The sequence below is a fragment of the Lissotriton vulgaris genome, chromosome 1_1 (assembly GCF_964263255.1).
Source record: "Lissotriton vulgaris chromosome 1_1, aLisVul1.2, whole genome shotgun sequence".
NCBI lineage: Eukaryota > Metazoa > Chordata > Amphibia > Caudata > Salamandridae > Lissotriton > Lissotriton vulgaris.
Genome location: NC_141685.1, coordinates 1,483,073,885 through 1,483,096,913, shown reverse-complemented (window position 1 = coordinate 1,483,096,913; position 23,029 = coordinate 1,483,073,885). Strand labels below are relative to the sequence as shown.

At 42.2% G+C, this 23,029-nt stretch overlaps 1 protein-coding gene across 1 annotated transcript in view; it reads right to left on the bottom strand.

Moving 5' to 3' along the window:
- Window positions 1-23,029, bottom strand: part of FBXL13 (F-box and leucine rich repeat protein 13) — a 1,406,730-nt gene that overhangs the window by 985,691 nt on the left and 398,010 nt on the right. The window lies entirely within an intron of this gene.

Below are 23,029 nucleotides of genomic sequence, written 5' to 3'. Positions count from 1 at the left end.
ATCAGCCAGGATAGCTTGACTCCAGTGGCATGGAGAGCACGGGACCCACGTCTGGGCATACCCGTCCCACTCGGGATGACAAATGCAAAAAGAACAATTGATGGACAGAATGCAGAACAATGTCATACATTCACCCCATTGCAGAGGTCTGGGTCTAAATCCATTGTTTTTTTGCAAAGCATACCATTCCAGTTTGAACCCAGCCATATGCAAAGCAGTCTTTCACCTGCGCCCAATGGGAACAGTCCAGCCCAAACTGCCAGGCCAGGTCCTCCTTGGACTGGAGACAAGCATCCTAGGACCGGTTTCTGGGTTTCACCCCTCATCAGCCAGGATACTATACTCCGGTGGCATGGAGAGCACAGGGCCCAAGCCTGGGCATACCTGTCGCACTTGGGGTGACTAATGCAAAAAGAACAATTGATGGACAGAATGCAGAACAATATAATACATTCACCCCAGTGCATAGATCTGGGCCTAAAGCTATTGTTTTTTTGCTCCCCATGCCATTCCAGTTTGAACCCAGCCATTTGCAGATCAGTCTTGACCATGCGCCCAATGGGAACAGTCCAGCCCGAACTACCAGGCCAGGTCCTCCCTAGACTGGAAACAAGCCTCCTAGGACCGGTTTCGGGGTTTCACCCCTCATCAGCCAGGATAGCTTGACTCCAGTGGCATGGAGAGAAAGGGACTCACGTCTGGGCATACCCGTCCCACTCTGGGTGCAAATGCAAAAAGAACAATTGATGAACAGAATGCAGAACAATGTTATACATTAACCCCAGTGCAGAGATCTGGGCCAAAATCCATTGTTTGTTTGCTCCCTATGCCATTCCAGTTTGAACCCAGTCATATGCAAATCAGTCTTGACCCTGCACCCCGAAACCGGTACTAGGATGTTTGTTTCTGGTCCAGGGAGAACCTGGCTTGGCAGTTCGGGTTGGACTGTTCCCATGAGGCACAGGGTCAAGACTGATTTGCATGTGGCCAGGTCTAAACTGGGGTGGCATGGTGCCAAAAGAATGATGGATTTAACCCAGAGCTCTTGACTGGGGGTGAATGTTTTGATTTGTTTTGCATTCCGTCCATCAACTGGGTATTTTGCTTATCTCTGGATGGGCGAGAGCAAGCGTGAAGGCACTATTTACAAGAGCGGACATCACCGATATATGCTGTCCACAAACTATGCAGGGAGACAAGTGAACTTGGAAGAGGAGGACTGGTGCCAAAAAGAATGCACAAAGAAACTGGAGATGATGTAAAAGATTAATTACTTACTTGACTCGCCTAATGCTAACAAAACGAAACTAGCTTAGTCAGTGCTGCGTGGTTGGTCTTTGAGGCGATTCTAGACAACTGTTTCTCATGCACTCACAAGGCAGTAGCACTGTGGCACAACGCTGCCTCAAGAACCTCCTACAACTCTTGCGCGCGAGCGGTGCCCCAACGTCAGCCCCAGTTAGACTGGACGTCACCACCACCTTTATTATACAGGTGAAAGCTGGCGCCTTCCCTTTAGTTCATCTGAAAACAAAGACAAGGCATACCAAAAATGACCATAAAAGAATATCTATCAACAATAATTACAACCTCTTTGAAATTCCCAAGTCTAGCCAAACTCACTTCCACGAGAACAGGAGGCCGGTGCTTAGTGGTGGGATAGTTGAAAGTTGGTATTTTTGTAGGTGGATATTTTTTCAGAGTGTTTATGTTTTCAGTCTGAATTTGAGTCTGGCTTTGTAATTCATATTTTCAAATGCTGTGTTTACTTGCAGACAGTGCCAGTGTGTGTGAGAGGCCGGCTGCCTGGCCCTGCTGAGTGCTTTAGAGGATGGCTTGTATGGCTGCAGGTCGCCTCCGGTCACCGTCTTGGGAGACACAGGGACATCGAGCACAGCGCCTCACTAGTGAACCAGTACTCTGGAAAGACTGAGGGTGCAGCCAGAAGGGACCAGTGAGATGGTCAATATGATGGGGCTGCCTATATGGATAATGATCCCAGCACTGCAGCCTGGAGACACAGGTGCTGCTTTAAAACGTAGGTTGAATATTCTGATCTTCGTGGAAGCGCTTGTGTATTTAGTACAGTCCATTCCTGGCACGTAAGTGACTGTTCTGAGGACCTGTCCTTGTAGAGCTTCTGGAAGGAGAGAGCACATTGTGGACCAATCCAGGTACGTGACAAGATAACTTCAGCAGCAGGTCATGCTATATTACTGGCTGACTTCGCCCCAGACCAAGCGACTTGCCTGAGGACCCCAACTACGTGGGGATCTAAAGAGGAATCTTTTAAATTTTAAACATTTTCTGTAGAGTACCTTTCCGAGTTATTTTCAACTGTTTCATAAAAAGATTCATTTTTTATATCAATAACTCTGGGTTCCATGTTTACAATTATAATACACTTTTGTTTACATTGGTAACCGAATGGTCTGCATTCAATGGATTGTATCCTCATTACTTTCGTTATACATAATACATGTAACTGTCCATTTTTTTTTGTGTCACATATTTTCAAAGTATTAGGAATAAACATTACTATAAATAAACAAAACTATAATGGTGATCCAATAGATGGGCAGAAATACTACTACATGAAAAATTAACTAAAATAATACAATAAAATGCAGAACTGTAATATGAGCATGTAAGGACAACCAAAAAAAGAGGACATAAAAGAAAAGGAGATGAAACCATAGAATGGATGTCACTGGAAAAAGCAGGGCTAATAGAGTATCATAATGATATACAAATAGCAATGAAATTATACAAAATCTCAATTATTTTCTTAATTCTGAAAAGTGCCTTCAGAAATTAACATCTTAAAGGAGATTTATCAACGTTGCCATTTGCAATTGTTCAACAATCGTAACAAATAGTTTGTTAAATATTCTGCCCAAGGTAACTACAGTTTTCAATTTTTTATGAACATCTGGGTTGGAACAACTAATAGTGTTAATTTTAGGCACATGTCATACGCAATTATTCCCTGCTTTACGTGAAGATGTAGTACAAACTTTCCAATTCAGTGAGATTTGTAGTTACGCAATTACAATAAATATTTCTAATAATTTACTTTTCATTGGGACAAAATTAAAACCATCAGCCATACTTCCAAGAAAAATATTTTGCACAGATAGGGGAGCATTAGTTTGGAACATAATAGTAATCATTTCCCAGACAAGTTTTCAAAATTGCTCAACTAAATGACATTCAAACACACCATATGTTTAAAAGTACTAAGATAGCAGGAACTTGATCAACAAGAAGAAAGATTATTTTATTACATCTATTAATGAAACTGGAGTAAAAAAAAAAGCCTGAATATGAAGAAAATATAGAATTTGGAAGATCTTGGCAGCAGAGGAGGTTCACAAAATATTTGCCAAATATTTACATTTTACTGTTGTAATAGCCATGTTTTTTTAATCTCTATAATTAATTACGGTGTGCTTCTTTATTCCTGCATACCCCAGCAGTGAACTTGGACAGAGTTATTACCTTTGAGAATACTTGGGCCAACTTCTTTTAAAATAATTTGTATTGATTTTTAAAAGCAGTAATATACAAATCATTACTGTACTTTATACTGAGTGGGTACTGTGTGCATAATAAAATAGACATATTTGTCCGCAACTATGCATCAGTCCGTATCCGATTTCCATGTATCTCTTGCAATGGAGTCCACTGCCTCCCACCGACATGCAGTATTGCGTCTCTCCACCATCAAGCCTAAGTCACACTGAAGTTTCATGTATTGGAAGGATCATCACTCCAGATGCCCAACAATAGAAGTCTTGTCTCCTCTGTCAAGCACATTTTCATGGGCTGTGACAGATGACATCTGACCCCACTCCAAAAGAGTTGTGGATGAGGACACAATTACAGGGTATGAAGAAGGTTCCCACTTGTCCACATCCTCTGAGGCAGAGGTCGGAATCAATCCTCATGAATTTGATCATCTGATTTCTTGGATACTCGATTCTCTACAGTATTTTGTTTTGAACCAACCTGAGGGCTACCAGTGTTTGATTATGAAACACTTCCCCTGAATATGAATCCTCCAACTCCATGATCGATTTTTCAATATGCTTTCTTAAGGCGAGTTATTGATTATAGTTTAATATCTTTAAGATAACACAGTAATGGGCGGCTATAATGCCAAAAAGAGAAAATGCTAGAAAACGGAAAAGCATTACACATAAAAATCGCTAGCTGGTAGTTTTCGGAAGGAAATGAGGGCAATGAAAGAAAATGTGGCATAGAGCAGCAGCAGGGGCAATCAAGACAAGTATATGCATAGGCTGCAGAAGGAGCATAGGAGTCAAGGATCTATGACAGGAGCATACACGGAATGGAGCTGGTGTCATGAGCCTACCACTTAGAGGCTTACAGATGCTTGGTCAGTTTCCAATTTCTTCTAAAAGTCTTGCCCTTTGCCTGGAGGCTGATAAAGGAAGATGAGAAATGCAGAGGAAAGGGAAATACAGCAGTCTCAGCTGAAGAGTCTCCCTCTGTCCAGGTTTTAGTCCTAAGTGGTTAGAATTCACCGTACAGCTTGCAAAAGTCATCAATGATCCCACCATCAATATGTTCTATTGTATGCACATAGAAAAGTCTTGGGGATCCTACATCCCTTATTTGATTTTTACATAAGCTTATTTGTTCTGTCTACTTGACGTAGTACCCTATAAAGACAAGTAACCAAGGTGTGTATTAATCTTGGCCTTGATGTCTACTGTGAACTTTGTCTAGTCGTACCTGCAGCACCAAGTTACTTCATTTGGCGATGCTATTGTTGGGATACAGAGTGGCTGATGGCATTCCTTCACAGACCAGCGACAATCTCAGCCTCACAGTTTTGTTTGTGCTACTACGTAGAAGGCTCTTAAAAACCATAAACTCAACAATGCTCTCAAGATCTTCATGTGCCAAATGTTTCCAATTGGCAGCACCACTTCACAAACAAAATGTCACACCGAGAGGCACAGTTACAAAGCACACTGTCTGTCATCTAGATTTTTGCCTATAAAGATGTGTTTCTGCGAATATACCTGCCCCTGCTTTGGCATTTGGTGGCCTGCTGAAGAGCATGTGGTCTTCCAGAGCTGAGGCTACGGGGTTCACCACTGAAACCCTCTCAGTTGTAGGGGGCTTTTTGAAGAGCAGCAGAGCACTGCAAGCGTAACATGGTTCAAAGGTGTAGGTGTCAAAAACATGCTGAATGCAAGAACAAGTTTGTATAAATATCTTCCAACGGGAAAAGACAGAGTGGGTGGTTTCAATTGGAGTACCACAGGAGACAACAATCTTCCTCCTCTGTGAGTCTGGAAAAGCGAAAAAAGCTGGCCCCAGAGACTGTAGTTCTCAGAATGTCATTAAGAACTTTCAGTGCTTTCAAAATCAATGGCAAGTACAATGCCCATGCAGTACAGCGCATAGACCTTTTAGAAGAAACTGCCAAAACTTGCAGCAACAAAACAACAGTTAAAGAATGGCTGCAGTGATACATTCCAAGTCCACGTTAACCAACAGTTGGCACCTTCTGGTGATCAGCTGGCAGAGTTGTGACACTCTCCCAGCCATACAGTAAAATGTCCATCTTCGTCTGAAAATGGACAAGCAGTGGATGGAATACGTTTCTCTTAGTCTCCTAGTAGTACTCTTTCAGCTTCCCCAGGTAACCAGTACTTAGCGCCACGACACCCAAGGGTAATCTTGCGCTCTACAAGTGCAAATAACATAACATAACATAATTATCACACACATTTTTATGAAAACAATGAAACTAACTAAACAGCCGACTCTTCCTATGCAAAAAGCCATTTGTTTCTGCTCCTAGTCCCATAGGTAATTATTACAAATGCTGCACTGACACAGGGCACTTTCTCTCAAAATCTTCTATTCGCTTGACTTCGTACTATACCTCCTTTAAACCAACAATCCTTTCATTAACAACCCTTGAGGTATCACCTCATTGCAACACTGTTTTTTTTAGCAGGGCAATGGAGCAGATTGTGTTGGCACAACTGGGAAACTTTGGAATGGTGCAGAATCCCTTGGCCACGTGTCCTAACACCTAGATAGGAACCCTGACGGGGCTGGAAAGGGCTTTTGCATGTTGGGTGCAGTGCGTGCATCTTGTAATACTGGATATCCAGCAGCTTCAGCTCAGTCCACCATGGGATATTGCTACGCACATACGCATGTAGATAATGTGCACCACCCAGAACCCATTCCTGCTGCAAGGAAAACGAGCGGACAGGAAAGCGAGGCAGAAGGAATCCATCGTCTCACTCTATTTCATCATCTTCTGAGCTTCTAAAGGTGGGCAAGCTAATACCAAGACCCTAATGTACTGCATTTCACCAACCATACTATTAAAACGCATGTCAGTATAAATTCAGGAAAAATCCTAGGAAACGAGTCCCAAAAGGACACCTGTAGTAAAAATCAATTTGCTCTCTATCAATAACAAGAGGGCAGCATGTCCTAGCCTCAGTACGCTATCTATATTCGCTTCAGAATTTAGTATTCTGAGCAAAAATCTGGAGCGGTGTGTTCTAGTCATCCATAAATGAAGTCTCTCACAACTCTACAGTGTATGAGTGAATTAAAATAGATACGCGCCATGTTTAACTGAATGAGCGCTTTGTGTATTTCAGCTTTACACTGTATACACGGCCAGAAACCCGCGTGTTCATTTACAGAGTACACATAAACGAAATATTTTGCAGGAAATTAAAAATAGCAAAAGAAGACAGACTTTTGGCACGAGGTCTAGCCCCAGATGCCAGCGTTATTTTGAGATTATAATCAGGCATGGATCCCAAGATAGGCATCATGCTTCAGCTATTTCAGTCCTCTTTTCGGGTTTAAGAGATGCCCAAATAAAACAAGTAAGTGCCAACTGACTAAGAGGAACATTTTGAACAGAAAAACATTTTCGCAGTGTAGTCTCTAAAAAACACCGTTGGTGGTCGGCACCGAATGTAGCGTCTTAATATTTTAATTTATTATGTATTTTACAGAATCTATGCACACTTTTCTCAATCTCTTTAATAAATACCCTTATTTCTCCATTATTTTCTTCTGTTGAGTGCAAGTATACACAACCTTTCTTCCTTCTATGCAGTAAACCTCAACTACTGTTGCTGTCCGTGATGTAAATTAATCTAACCTGCCCTCCCAAAATGTTGTCACAATTATGGTGTCATCTAACCAGTCTTCCCACCAAAATCTAACCTTCATGGTATATTATATTATACTACATTTTTACTTTTATTCTTAGAATTTCTTTTGCAATGTTATGTGTTTACCTGGTCACCAACTTTCACTGTTGTTTCCCATAGCAGCGAGGTGTGTTGCGCCACTGACTACAGTTACTTCATTCATGTGTGTAACCACCAGTATTACGATTTTGAAATCATATGGTTTCACTGGGCTAACCAGCCCCTACCAATCTGTTTATGTACAGCCCTGAGGAAGCCCCGAGCAATCCAACCCTAGAGGGCAAAATACATTTTGGCTGACACAGATCTATCATTACCACTTTCCATGATGTTCAAGAATGAAGATGTTTAGCAAAAATACTAATACCTCTACTGTACTTGTTTATTTTATATTATTTTGCGTGGCAACCCAAAACACATAAATGTGTGCCTTTATGGTAGAGAAAATAGTGAAATAAAGAAAAAGTGCAATTTCAAATTGATTTGATTTAAAAAAAAAAGTATTTACAAACACAACAACTGGTGTTTCTTGCAGGTACATTGCATTATTCTTTCAGTAAGATCGAGTTACAGTCGTAGGTCTCTCTTACTAGCATCAACCTTAACATGAGATCAGAGCGACATTAGTCTCATGTTGTATGGCTAATTCAGGAGAGGTACAGTGTACATACAACTTGGAGTGCCGCCCTCTACCTGGTCATCTACCCTTCAGGCCATTAGGCGACCTCCCATTTATTTATTAGCGGTGAGCGAGCATGCTTATTTTATCATGAGGCTGGGGCTTATGTGGGCACCAGTACCAACCCGCTCCTTCCCAACTCAGCCAGATCCGCCTGCAATGCTAGATATATACTTAGCGGCCTCAGATATCTTTCAGTCTGAATCTGGCTGGCATCAGGGACCAGTGCTCCTCCAGTTACTCCTGGCAGTACATTGCATCTCTCAGCCAGGTGTTTTTACTCAGAGAATTCCCTCGCCCCCACTGCATAACCACAGTCCATGTAGACAGGAATAGCATTAGCACAGTGAGCTTACGTACGTCTGTGGGTATGTCCCCAATGTAGCCTAACAGCACTACCAGCGGGGTTCGCTGCACTTTAGTGCCAGTCACTTCATTGATGCCATCACATTCCTGTTCCCAGACGTCTGCCACAGCTCCACATTGCCAAGCTAGGTGCAGAAAGTCTGCATCATCCACTCCACAGCATGCGCACAATGCCTCCTCCTGGAGTCCTACCTTCCGTAGAGTGGCCTGGGTGGGATTTATTTTATGCAGATATTTGAAGTGAATCGAGCACAGCCAGTAGTCAGGCAGCGACAGTGCTCCTGTCGGTGTACAGCAATAGCGCCAGTGCTCATCTACCAATTTAATGTCAAGGTCAGCCTGCAACTCAACTCTGGCCCTAGCATGGACAAGATATGCTTTATCCTGCATAGTTGAATATAGTCGAATAATCAGTCTCTTGAGGGAGTGGGATGTCAGTATTTCATCCAGCGCATGCAGTTGTAGCAGCGACTGGTAGGTGTGACGTATTTCTTTGCATGTGGCTTTTATCCAGGATAGTAGCAGTCCGGAGGTCTACGGCTATCCACCATTTGTATCTGTTGGAGTGTTACAAAGATGTTCCCAGAGAAGAGGTTGCCCACCATAGTCAGATGCATGGACCACAACTGGCGGCAAGTCAGTGAATCCATAGAGAAGTTAACATCAGGTTCTATGCAATAGGTATCGCATTAGCATAGAGACAGACCAGTGTGGCTCATTTTCTCTTACCAACTCAGACCCATACACTACAATATACTGAGTCAATTTCACCAGTTGGGGTTCTTGGGTTAGGACAAACAACAGCACCAATGGGTATGGGTGAGCAACACGGGAGACATCGTTTAGTTGGCATGCGATACATCGCATGCCTATAAAACGCGATTGATACAACGACCACGTTGTTATATCGCATACGATTACATCGCAAGTCGTTACAACGACTTGCTGTAGCGGGCAAACGGTGTTGGATTTACAATCCAACACCCTGCTGTTGCACAAACTGGAGTAGGAATAGTAAATTATACTATTCCTAAGTCCAGCGCGCCTCCTACAGCAAGTCGTTGTAACCATATGCAATGTAACAACGCGGTTGTTGGAACAACCGCGTTGTAATGGCATGCGATGTATCCCATGCATCCTGACGACATATATTTGTGTGACACAGTCTCAACCACCATGTGCGGTGGATGCAACCTAAGACAAAAATAGTAATGTGCAAACTGAGCTTGTGCACAAAAGTAAGAGGACAAAGTCAGATGCGCAAATACCCACCTGTTCAAATCGGAGAGTTAGTACTGTCCATGACACCCTGGGATGCTTCTCAGCCTAAGTCAATCCTATAAGTAAGGATCCAATTCAACCAAAGAAGGCCTTCGTCAGCAGCACGGGAATATTAGGAAAAGGGTAAAGAGATCTGGGGAGTATGACCATCTTAGCAATATCAATCCTGAACGCCTATGAAATAGGCAAATCATTCACCATGGCACTCTTTCCTCCAACCATGCAATAGCTCTGTCCTAGTTCTCACATCTACTACCTCCAGATCTCTACTAATCGAAATACCCAGGTAATTACTTACACAGAGTCCGCCCACTGTAAGGGGTAGTCTGATTCAAAAGCTGTGTATTACATGTTAGGGGAAGATAACAGACTGGGACCAATTCATAGTGGAGCCTGAACGGCCTCCAAATCTGGTTAGTTTGTGTATTAGCTGTTGAAGATTAACCATAGGATTTCGGACATAGAGGGTTATATCGTCAGCACACATAGCGATCCCAAGCCTCCATGTTGCGTAGTTGAGGCCACACTGGGCATGATGCTTTCCCAATCTGGCTGCCAAGGGCTCCATTACACTCAAAAACAATATAGCCTGGTGGGTGCCACATCAGATCCAGACAGCTTGCAATATCACCCTATTGAAATGTATACAGGCAATAGGTTGAGAATAGAGGAGTGGAATCCACTGGAGAAAAGCAGGGCTGAGGCCAAATCGAGGCAGGAGTGGAAACAGATATGTCCAGTTCAATGTATCAAAAGCTTTAGTGGCATCTAGGAGAACAGCCACCACCACTAATCAGTGGGTTCAGGGAGTATAACACCACAAAGAGCGTTCGCAAATTAAGTGCCATAGAGTGCCCCGAACAAAATCCTGATTCATCTGGTCTCACTACGTTGGAGAGGAGGGGCAGGATTTTATTGTCAAATTTATCCTAGATAATGGACAGCATGAGTGGCACTGGGTAGGTGGCTGATCTGGTATCAAGATGCACAAGATGAACGCTTCCCACGCAAAGGGGATAGGTGCTCCACACTAATGGCTTCCTCATACATGACAGTTAGGTGCAGCACCAGAATGGGGGCATATTCATTAGGGAATTAAACAGTCAATCTATCCAGTCTGGGAGCTTAACCACACGGCATGCCCTGAATAATCTACATAATTTCATCCACTGTAAAGGGGACATCGAGATATTGGTGATGTGCCTTATTAAGCTATCAGAGTTGTATGGAGTCAAGGAACCCTTCTAGTTCTGTGGGATTAGTCTCTGTAGGCTGGGCACACAGTGAGGTGTAATACAGTTTTGGTGATTTTTGTTAGCTTGCATTTTTAAAATGCACTAACGTTGTTTATTTAGCTAAATAAACAAGAATGATGCATTTTAAAACACAAGCTAACAAAAATATTACTCTCAATAAAAACAAAGGGAAACGTATGTTCAGCTGCAATCTTAATCTTTCTAATTGCAATAAGGGTGCAGGACCTTATGTTGCTAATAGAGGTCCCTTTACAACTCCACAGGAACACCTTGTAATAGCCTGTAGTACGGCACCCTTTTCTTGCTTCGTGGATTTTATTGTATTACTAAGCTACTGCTGGGATATTTATTCATGTAAAAAAATCTAACAAACAATATTATTTGCAATGCCAATAGCCCAAACCTTCACTCATGCGAGACCTATTTCATTGCAAATGCTTGTTATTAAATCGAGAGCTGTTTTGCAGAAATGCCAGTGCCACAAAAGCACAACTTACGCACAAGAATAAATGGGCTTCTATGAAGGAGTGAGATTGTGCCTGGTTGGCTGAATGAGAGATGTTAAAGAAACTGTCACGACGGACGCTGTGTGATGGTGAGATGGTCTGTACTATGGTGATCATGTGCTGATGAGGGGAATTTTTAGCCCAATGGGATGCTATGTACTGCCATTTAAAGGGGGCATTGTTAAAGTGAATGCGTGGCATTGCGTGCTTAAAAAAATAACCACTTTATGTTTTCTAACGTGAATACGGCGAGCAGCACACAAAGAAAGGAATGCGGCCGCCATTGTTAAAGTAAAAACGCAGTATGAGGCGCTTCCAAAAAGAAACACTATGTTTTATAATGTGAATACGGCGAGCCGCGCAAAAAGAAAAGCGCATTGTGAATATGAAAGGGCTGCATGGCGAACTGCAAAAAAAAAAAAAGGTTTTAATGCAGCACTCTTACTAAGCAGCGCACACTAAGGAATACAAACAAATGAAAAACACCACTTTAATTACAGGACCATCGTTTCAGGGAAGTGCAGTTAGGCAAGTATATAGCTGTTGTGCCTGGAACAGCAGGAATGGTGACAAAATTATTAACAAAAGAGTGTTGGGAAACCGTAAATGAAACTACAGAGTACTGTCACATGTTACAGGGGCAGTCCTTATGGGAGATTACAAGAGTAGAAAAGGAGAGACTGAGAAGGGACTATTAAAGAAATTAGAGAAAGGAAAAAAAGAATTCCAAAGGATAGTCGAGGGAGCCAATTAAAAAGAGGGTTAGAACATGGGTGGAGCTAAGAGTACATATTCTGAATACAACAAGTATGGAAGAGACAGCGCAAGCGCTGCCTAGGCGAGACCTAACGGAAAAGGAGTAAAGTCAGGAGAAGGAAAAACAAAAGGAAAGAACAAAAAGAACGAGGAAAATAATGAGTTAAAGCAAGAAAGAAAAATGTTAAGTAAGAAACACGAAATGTCCTGAGTTGAGTAAAAATAATAAAGAAAGAAGAAAAGAAGAGTATGAAGTAAGGAAAAAAGGAAAGTAAGGAGAAAGAGAAAAAGACTTGAAGGCAGTAAAAAGGGCATGGCAGAGGAAAACAAAGAAGCAAAAATAAATCATGGAATAAAAGAAGTAAAAAGGAATGCACAGGTATGAAATAAGATGATTATATTTATAACTCTGGTCCTGGCAATATTTAGCACTCATGAGCAAAAAACACCTCTAAAGTAACCAATGCAAACCCGTTCCGAAACGTCATTTCCAAATGCAGGAATCATATACACACACCATAGGTTTTTTTTTTTTTTTTTTTTTTTAAAAAGGCAGCTGAAGACCCTGCCGGACACAATCATCTCTGCTCGTTTAAGTCTTAGTTGTAATACAACTCGCATGAACCAGACAACATATGGCAGGCTGGACAGTAATCATTTTGACTATCAATGTAACGCGAAATGTTAAAACCAGATGTTGAAAATGAAAACGAAATGCCAAACATCTTTAAAAAAACTGATTCGGAAAGATTTATAAACCTACAAGGTCATCAAAAAGGCATTTCCTGGAGAAGGAAATCCTGTAGTTTTGCATGGGAGAGGAGACTTGAATCAGTTACTCCGACTCCATCCAGGCAAAAATGTGTCTTCACATAACATTCTAAAACTTGAACCAGGCACACACTGCAGGCATCTTATCAACTGTGGTTTGTACACTGCAATTAGCACGTGCTTACTCAAGATTTATTGTTCTTTTAGTGGACTAATAACTCTTGCTGCATGGGCGCCCTCACTCCAACAACCCCTGGCACACAGGAGCAAGGTGAAAGGCCTGCCAATGTCTCATTCAGCTTGATGTAACAGGTGCAAAGTGCCACGTTTCTGCAAAGCATTCTCCAGCAGCCGTAACACAGTAGGTTCACGGGTGCCCATCCCCCAGGCACCAAATTATAATGGATTAGATCGGCCGCAAAAATAAACAAACATTGGCAAAACCAATAGGTCTGGGGTTGCCAGTCTGCCTTTTGGCTTTGTCAATGGTTGTTTTGTTTTTGCAAAACAATTACTGTTGGGTAAAATGCTGGGCTCTCATCAATCGGGAAAAACAAAAACATTGGCAAAAAGCTAAAATATGTTTTGGTTCCAATAGTATGGATTACCATTGTAGTATCTGGCACTTATTTCACCTGTGGATGTGCTCATTGTAAAAGGAAAGAATGCCGCCACCCACAGTGAAGTGAACCAATTGCTGAAATGGGATGAGTCAATGCCCCATGCTGCAAGTTGCAGTAGGCGGAAGACAAATGTGAATAACACAAGGACTTACTATTGAATGAAAAGGTTTAGCTGAAAGATCCTATACGTAAGTATATTATACACATAATGTTAGCAAAATCGAAGGGTCTTAACTAATGCCAGACCTGAAAAAAAGCAAAGAGCCATCACTGAATGAGCTGAGCCTAGTTAGCAGGAGGAATGGTAATAAATTAGCCTATGCAAATGCAAAACTTACTATTAGGATCTAACTTTTCATCAGTGTACTTTACTTTTAGCGTAAAACATGCACTGGTAAAGAAAATAAGTCTTGCTTTTATTATTTCTAATGAAAGAGCTTCTTTATTGACCAGTGATTTTGTTTGTCTTGTGCAGATTATTCAATTGGTCCATGCAAACAATTTGTCAAAGGAAGGGTGTGTTGATGGATAATTGAGCGCACTTTTGAATAGGGTAGTGCATGGATGGATGAATGACTGAGCAAATCTACAAACTGATGACTAGATGATGAATAGCTAAGTTTATGGCGGGTTTGTTCCGGGGAATGTATGGATTCATGCCTGACAATGGGTAAACACACAGACAACTACTACAATCATGGTGTCAGGAGGATATTCTCCATTCCTACCGATGCTGCTCACTCACCCAAGCAGTCACTCATTGATTGATCTATTCTTGCGACCCATCACGCACCGCTTTATCCATCACGCACATTCATTCATTCACATAATCCCGGCATTCGGATATGCACCCATTGACACAACCCCAAGAGAAACACACACAAACTTACTCAGCAATTACTAAGTACTTTTAATCATAAAAAGCCTGACCTATTGGCTTTGCCAATGTGTGTTTTTCTTCATGATGTCCATGCGAGAAGCTCTGGCTGTGCCAGTTCTAAAGAAGAGCTAGGAAAAAGCAACAATAAACAAGCCTTTACTGACCAGATAGCGGCCAATGCCCATAAGGCCTGTGCATCGTGTATCATAAGAAGTATCTCTACTGTGCCATTGATCTCTGCCAGCTTAGTGGTGTGTGGCCAATGTTGAGCGAAACCAACCTCTCCAGTAAAGCTGCACTAATCGGAGCATGCTCACTGGTGCATGATTATTGTAAATTGAAATGAATATTTGCAGTAATCTCTAGTCAACGCATGTTCAGTGAAAATGCATTTCTAACAGTAATTCCCTTTACTTTTCATTGCTAAATACACATACAGAGCTTATGCAATAGAAATATGCATGCTCGGAGGACAAACAGGAATGTCCAGTGCATGCTCAGGGAAGAACACAGAGATACAAAAGGGGGTGGTGATGGACGGAGCATCTGAACCCCAGTCAACACTCACACCCAGTCAAAAGATCTGGGTTTAATACATCACCGTTCTTTAGCCCACTCTACCACCCCAGTTCTGACATGACCATATGCAAATCAGTCTGACCCTGTGCCCCATGGGACCAGTCCAGCCCAAACTGCCAAGCCATGCCCTCCCTGGACCGGAAACAAGCTTCCTAGGACCGGTTTCTGGCATTTCAGCCGTCTTCAGCCAGGCTTGCTTGAATCCAGTGGCAAAGTGAACAAGGGACTCACGTCTGAGCATACCCTGCCAACTTATGGCGAACAAAGCGGTACAAAAGGCCATGTGTGAACTGGGGTGGCAGAGTGGGCTAAAGAACGGTGATTGATTAAACCCAGATCTGTTGACTGGGTGTGAGTGTCTGATTGGTTCAGATGCTCCCTCCATCACCACCCCCCTTTTGTACCGCAGGGAAGAACACAAGCATTGGACATGATCAGTCCTTGAACATTTGCAGATCCTTTCAATCTCTTTTATGGGCATGCTCCTTCGTGAGGCATTCTTTTGTGATCAGAGCCTTTCCCTCGTTAATTATCAGCCACTGCTGGCATGAAACACTCGCAAGGAAAAAACTCAACGAGCGGACTCATACATCACGCAACTACATCTTCACTGACACTGTTATTTGCCTTAACTTTGCCATGTTATAGAAAGAAGTAAACACACGAATAGAGCACATGTGTAGGAACAGCTATTACCACATTCTCAGATGAGGGATTCTAATAATCAGCCAATGCTCTAAATATGCCTCACAAACCACAACTTTGATCAGCTCAATACAGTATGCATATATGAAAGAAATGGCAACTAAAGGCCTGTCAGACAGCAAAACTCGTCTCTAGCCAGACTTATACGAAAAGGCGTTACTGTGATGACATACACAAGTGTCACTGTCATTATTTAAATTGATGTATTTACTGACAATTCACACGATCTCCACCTAGTAGCATTTCTCTAGTCTTAGAACCCCGAGCGCGGTGACATTAGTAGTATGGAACTTGGGGACTTGATTAGAGTTTGGCAAATACTACTCAAACATTCGCCGCATTACAAGTGCATTATATCTTATGGCACTTGTAATACAGCAGATGGAAAGTATGCCATGTTTTGATGGATTAATGGATATGTCAAACACTAAATAAAGCTCTTAGACACTAGATTTCCACACACACTAGACCAGGCGTCTCCAACCAGTAGCTCGGGAGCTACTGGTAGCTCACCAGCACCCTCAAAGTAGCTCTCAGAGGTGAAGCCAAACCAATCTGATCTCAGGGATTCTGTGTATATTAAAGTAGGCAGCACTGCTCGTTTAATTACAGATAGCCAAGCCAATGGCAGGACCTCTTGATGACACTGAAACACACACTCTGTTGGCCTATCAATCAATCAGGGATTTATAGAGTGCACTACTCACCCATGAGGGTCTCAAAGCGCTGGGGGGGGTGGGGTGCATTTGGGCAGCTCCAGTCATTCGAAAAGCCAGGTCTTGAGGCTCTTCCTGAATGCTTTTAGTGTGGGGCTTCATCTGATGCTGAGGGGCAGTTTGTTCCAGGTCTTGGCCGTGATGTAGGAGAAGGATCTGCCTCCTGTTCTGGCTCTGTGGATGCAGGTGATTTCGGCCAAGGCCTGGTCAGCAGAGCTGAGGTTTCTCTTGGAGGCGTAAAAGAAGATTCTTTTGTTGAGGTATTGGGGTCCGGTGTTGTGGAGGGCTTTGTTGATGTGTGTAAGCAGCATGAAGGTCACTCTTTTTTCGAAGGGGAGCCAGTGGAGGTCCCGTAGGTGCTGGGTGATGTGGTCTTGTCGTGGGATGCTGAGGATGAATCTGGCTGCGGCGTTGTGGACGGTCTGGAGTTTGTGGAGCAGAGATTTATTGCTTCCGGCATAGAGGCCATTCCAGTAGCCCAGCCTGCTGGTGATGAGTGCATGGGTGACGGTCTTCCTGGATACGGGAGGGATCCATTTAAAGGTCTTACGAAGTATGCGGAGGGTGTTGAAGCGTGTGTAGGTACGGCGTTGGCCTATGGGTGTGACATCAAAGAATAGTGGAAGCAGTCGGCAGGGCTGACCCACAAAAGTGTTTGACTGCAAGAACTAGAGTGAAAATGTGTTAGTTGGGAGCATGATCAACCAAAGAGCTGAGGGAAGAGAGGATGCATCTAGGACAGAGAAAATTAGAAGCATCATATTCATTTTTGTGTGGGTGTGTGACATTGTGTCCTTCCCTAATAAACAGTGTTGGTTCCTTAAAGCTACTCCTAGTGTCAAGGGCTGCTAAATATGTATGCTGGTCTCCATCATAAGAGTATTATCTCTGACGCAATTGTGCTCATTTATGGTATAATTGTGCCATTGCCATAATATTACATCCTTGACTATTTTGGGCATACAAGTCTAGTAATTACATACTTGCTTTCATCACTGACCTATTACAAGCATGACTGGCTTGCTTTTGGCCATTCCTGGCAGAGTGGCAACCGCTTCTCCCATAATAATATCCATAACTGATATATGTTGGGCATCCAGCTGTGGCACAGTGGTAGCACCGGTTTAATGGTGGGCATTATTAGCATAACAGATGCATTAATAGTGTTATGGTGAGCAAGCATGGCCTATGATTCCAATTCCTGGGTATTTGAAGCAGAATTTGTCCATCCCTGGCATTTTTGCATGGCGGTAATCAATGAAAACGAAAAGCTGATGTTTAGGGACTGTGTATTTTCTAACAACGAAAACTGATTTGATTTTTAAAGAAAAAAATTATGCTTTTTCTGAGAAGGTTTTTCTTTTGGAAAATTGAGTTTGATTGCTGGAAAGTGGAAAGTGGTTTTGATAGAACAATATGTGTATTTTTAAAAACTAATATGCTAATGAAGACAAAATAGTACAATTCTAAAACACATTTAAAGTTATTAGCTGAATGATAATTCAATTTGAGTTGGGGAGTCTTACTGCTGTGGTAGTACCCTTTGTGGCACACAGCATGTGATAATTTGAATTTTTCTTGATGATAAGCATTCAATATTGATAAACGTTTTCCTAGCATTCTGCTTATAACTTCATCTGGAATGTTTGGGTGGTGACTCCTGATAAATCTTTCTTAGTGTGGTCATAGTATAATGTTAACACATATCATCAGCATTTTTAAGTGATAAAATATGCTAGTAGCTCGCAGCACTTTCCTTGAGCAGAATTAGCTCTCACTACAGAAAAGGTTGGAGACCCCTGCACTAGACGGTAGCTCCACAACATCTTCCCCCTTTGCACACATTAATATGTGATTGATTGATACCAACTAAAAACAATATCTCTTCACAATTAGATCTTTCACCTTCTCTTAGACATGATCCTAGCCACACAGCTGCATTCAACTCTCTTTCTTGTACGACAAGCTCCTTCTCCATTAAGACCACTGATTCTTTCTCTTCCTATTTTCCTTGTTCTTCTTCCTCATTACATTCTTGAAGCGCCTTGATAAGCTATCTGCAGCTATATTCTTATGGCCTTTATCAGATTCATTTTCAAAATTAGAATCCATACCTGTCAACAACCACCTAGGAATGCTGGTACAAACCTTTCCTCCAATCCTTTTCCACAATTCAAAATACGCACTGGAGAAGTATGATCAATACTAAAGATAAAAGGTAAACCGCACAAAAAAAGTCTGAAATATATTATACACCAACAGAATACTAGCACTTCTCTTTCTACAACAAAACAGGGAGATTCTGGTCCACTTAACCACGTCAACATGAATCCTGTGATTCTTTCTTACACCTCTGTCTTGTGTTATAATATCACAGTCAATCCTAACTTACTTACATCTGTCACTATATATATTTTTTCTTTTCATACAAGATATCAAATTGTGGGAGCCAAGAGTATATTAAATTTCAGCTTTGCAAATGCCTCTTCAAATTCAATTCCACACACAAATGGAACAATCTTCTCCAGTACATTTCGTATAAACTTCATAATATCTGAAAAGTGATACAGAATTTTTCTGCTAATCCTAAAAAATATTTCAAGTACTGTATATTTTGTGGGTGCTTTCTTTACAGTGTCAATTTGTAGCTTTATAACATTTTCTGAGATTTCATATTCCAAGTCCCTATCTTTTCCCACTCACAATTGGCACTTTTATATTTTTTTACAATTAATTACTCTAGTATGATGACATCTACAGGACAGCACCTAGACACCTGAGTTCCACAAACACTAGACAGCAGGCTCCCTTAAAAAACCTACCTAATTATTCGATATTCCTGCACAACATCAACTATTAACTTGCATATTAACAAAGTCAACCTTTAAAAACCCTCTGAAAATTTACTAACCCCACCTCACTTTCAAAGTGAACTGCAACAATAAGATTCCAATAACCTAGTAACATTACAACTTTTAAAAAAAAAATCTTTTTATTATTTTAAACAAGAAAAAAGGAACAGACATATCCGGTGCCATACATACATATGTTGATAATAGGGTGAACAGGATTGAAAGCAGGATAAACATGGAGCAACAGAAGAATCCCTGAGAGGCCAACAGTAATAAATACGGAATAAGACTTGCAACCTTACAATCAATAGAAAATTTAAATGCGGACCCTCAGGACCCTCCCACCCATAAAATCGAAACAGCAGAAGAATCATGGCACCCAGACACTGGAATTCGAAAAACAGAATCAGGATATTTCGACAATATTGCTAGTATAGGCAAAACTTAAAAAGAGATTGAAAAAAGGTAAACCATATTAGCGATAACAGAAAGAAAACAAAAAACCCAACCCCCCACCCTGCACCCCTGCAACGGCTATCGCCTAACCCCCACTAGCAGTGTGCCTGTCGCCCCAACTAACTAATTCTAAAAGTAGAGAAGAGAAACTGTGGGGGAGGGCATTTCCATATAAGCTCCCGATCCCCTTTCCCCCTGCCAGAGACAAGCACTCCCTATGATGAAAAGTCAATAATCTCTATAATCAACAGAAGAGAAATTAGGGGGAGCCATGATGCACCGCCCAACCTCCCGCGAGACCAACAGCCACAAAATCTACATCCATTAAGGCCATAATACCAACTACAGTCGGTCACTCTCAGCCCTGGCCCTTCCGAACCATTATGTGAACCCCTCCCATTACTTCAGTAGGAGAACCAAAGTGAAAAAAGAGTCTGAATAAATGCAGTACAATACAATTCAAAGTCAGCAGATTGCCAAGAACTTCAGCAGCACAGGAACACTCCTTCATGGACAGATGGTCCCAATGTAGTGTTCTCCAAGATCGGGAAGTCACCAAAGAGGGAAAGGATAGAACAGAAGTCCAAGGACAATCACCCACAAGATTCTCCGGGAAGGGAACGCAAATCGATTCTCCCTAAGTCAGCGATGATGGTAGGTATGCCAATATGTTCAAAACACCTGGTTCAGGATTTTCCAGGAGACCAACCAAGGGCTGTTGCTCCTCTTGTCGCACGGGGCTCTCGTTCAGATTCAAGATGGTCGTAGCCGAAATCATAGCTTGCGGTAATACTGGTGATGTAACCGAGTCCGGTTCCGTGCACTCCATCACCAATAAGCCCGTCATCATTTTGTGAATCAGGGCATCCACATGGGAATGAAATGCAGCGATGGCTGCCAATATCGTCTTTAGCGACGGCTCACTCTCCGTCCGGTCCATTTCTTCACGCTCAGCAACGATCATGTTCACTTCCCCCAGGGAGCTGGCTTCTTCGGGGGGAACGACAGGAGCGGAACGGACGACGTCAGAGGGTACTGGTCAGTTCTGAAGCAACAATATGTATCTCGCTTCGAGAGCGAAGACCCCGACCCAACGAACACCGGCCGGGCCACACCGGGTCCGCAGGTCAGGGACCTCCACCCCCCACCACTGTCGTGCCACATCACTCCTCCCTCAATGTTGGTCAGGCAAGATGAACGCCGTCGAGATCGGGCAAAGAAAAAACCTCCACCTCGGTGGACCGGACCCTGACTGCCACTCACGGCCAATGTTGTTCGATTTCGACACGGCCAGATCAAAACTCGAGGCCCTGGCTCTCCTGCTGGATTAGGCCGCAAACTTCAACTCGACGCAGCTCCGTCACCCAAGCGAATTAAGTTTTCGGAATTGCACCATCGGAGTGAGCATCGGTTCATCTACACGGAGGTCTGGCGTAAAATCAGGATTATCGACAGGATCTTCTGGCAGGATACGGAGGTCGGCGGAGCCGGGAGTCTAAGCGGCCATCTTGGTTGCTAGCGTAGCCCCTCCCCTGAAATATTACAACTTTAAATACTATTTCAATCCATGGTTGTTCGCATTAACATTAACATGGAGAGGACAGGCTATTCAATTCATATATTCTTGATAGATACGGATATACTACAAAGGAATTTCGTAGGCTGCCTAAGCTGTTGCATTCAGCATGGACCAATATATAAATGGAATAACTTACAAGTGATGTCAGAGACAAGTTCTAGCAGTACAGTACATGGAACTTATAGACGTCTGCAGCGAGCATTACCACCATGGGGAAATTAAATTTTGCCCCGCCCCTTTTTCTCGGCTCTGCTTCAAGGATCACCCCAAAACTTTCCAGGAACGAGCTGAAGTGAATTGCTTTTTCTTATAAAGTTTAGCAAACATTCATCAAACGGCATCAAAATTATTACCAAACCAAAAAACGCATTTCCTATGGAAAAGCAGTCCTTACTATAACTACCCAGTGGTGACCGCCACTGGTTTATATACATACAAAAAATCTGATTGAGAAAAAAACTGTTGACGTAGCATTTCAGTGGTACTTGCAATGGTTAACTCTACCTTCTTTAGGACACAATATTAGTGCCAGAAGATCACATCACACCACTCACGATCACCCAGCTAATTGCTCCCTGTAAGAGCAAGATGATTGCCTCTACACTGTATTGTTATTAACTCTTTTAACTTGACTGTTGACTACCTCAATGCTGTATTGTATGTTTTTCTTTCGGTCTTCGCATAACCTGTAAAGCGCTCCGATACCTCGGGTCTAGCCAGCGCTATATAAAACTTAAGATAATAATAATAAATATGGAGCGGCAGCAGAATTTTCCAACTTTCTTGTATCAGTTGTTAATACGCAAGCTTATTTTACACCCATATTGGTTCCTCAACTGGAACAAAGTAAGGCAGGCGCACGCCAGTACTTTGAAGCTAAGTTAGCACTATATAAAATCCCAACACTTTCAGTAATTGAGCAAACGAAACTGAGAGAATAGTCTTCTGCTTTAACTTAAAATCTGATCGAACTCCAGTAATGGTCCAGTGAACTACTGAGTTGTATTAAGAATCACAAGGTGCATAAACATCACCAGCTTTTCTCATTTAAGTAATGGTAGCTAACAGGGGCATCCTATAGGTCTCAGCCTTTGAATCTCTGAAACATATTGGATCAGTTGACATGCACTCTGAGGCCATTATATATTTATAAGTGAGGTGTTAAAAAAATTAAACTTAGACCCTGAATTTTGTTTGTAAAGAAAGATGTATGCTATTTTGTAGAGTGGATATTGCAAAAAAAAATAGTGGTGGAAAGAAGGGGCAGTGCAACAGGTTAATAAAAGAACAAATGCTTAAAGGTAAAAACAGGGAAACTCTGGGGTCCTCGCTAAGACTTTATTGAGGCATTGCTGGGAGTAGCAACTGCTACCCGTGGTTTACCCTTGGTTCTTCTAGAGCTATCACAACCTCCCCGGGCCTCAAAACTCATACACCAAATGCAATGATCTTGACCTCACCTTTAATGGGACACATGCAATTACAAATGTTGTAAACAATTTCACAGATGAGATTACTTATCATTTTACCAATACCACAATGAAAGCGACAACTAAAAAAGTAGTGTTATTTATTGCTTTGAGTATGTGTTATTTAATTACATTGTGCTTTTAGTTGTTGTTACTTACTGATGAACAAGTTACTTACTTTTGGTAATGCACTTTCTGTTAAAGACTCTATCTAGTCACAGGTTCCTTACCTTCTTAAAATTCCCCAGGTGTCAGATCCAGAAGGTTTTCCATAATACCTCTGCGTGCCAGAATGTGGAGGTTTGTGGCTCTACAATGATGCT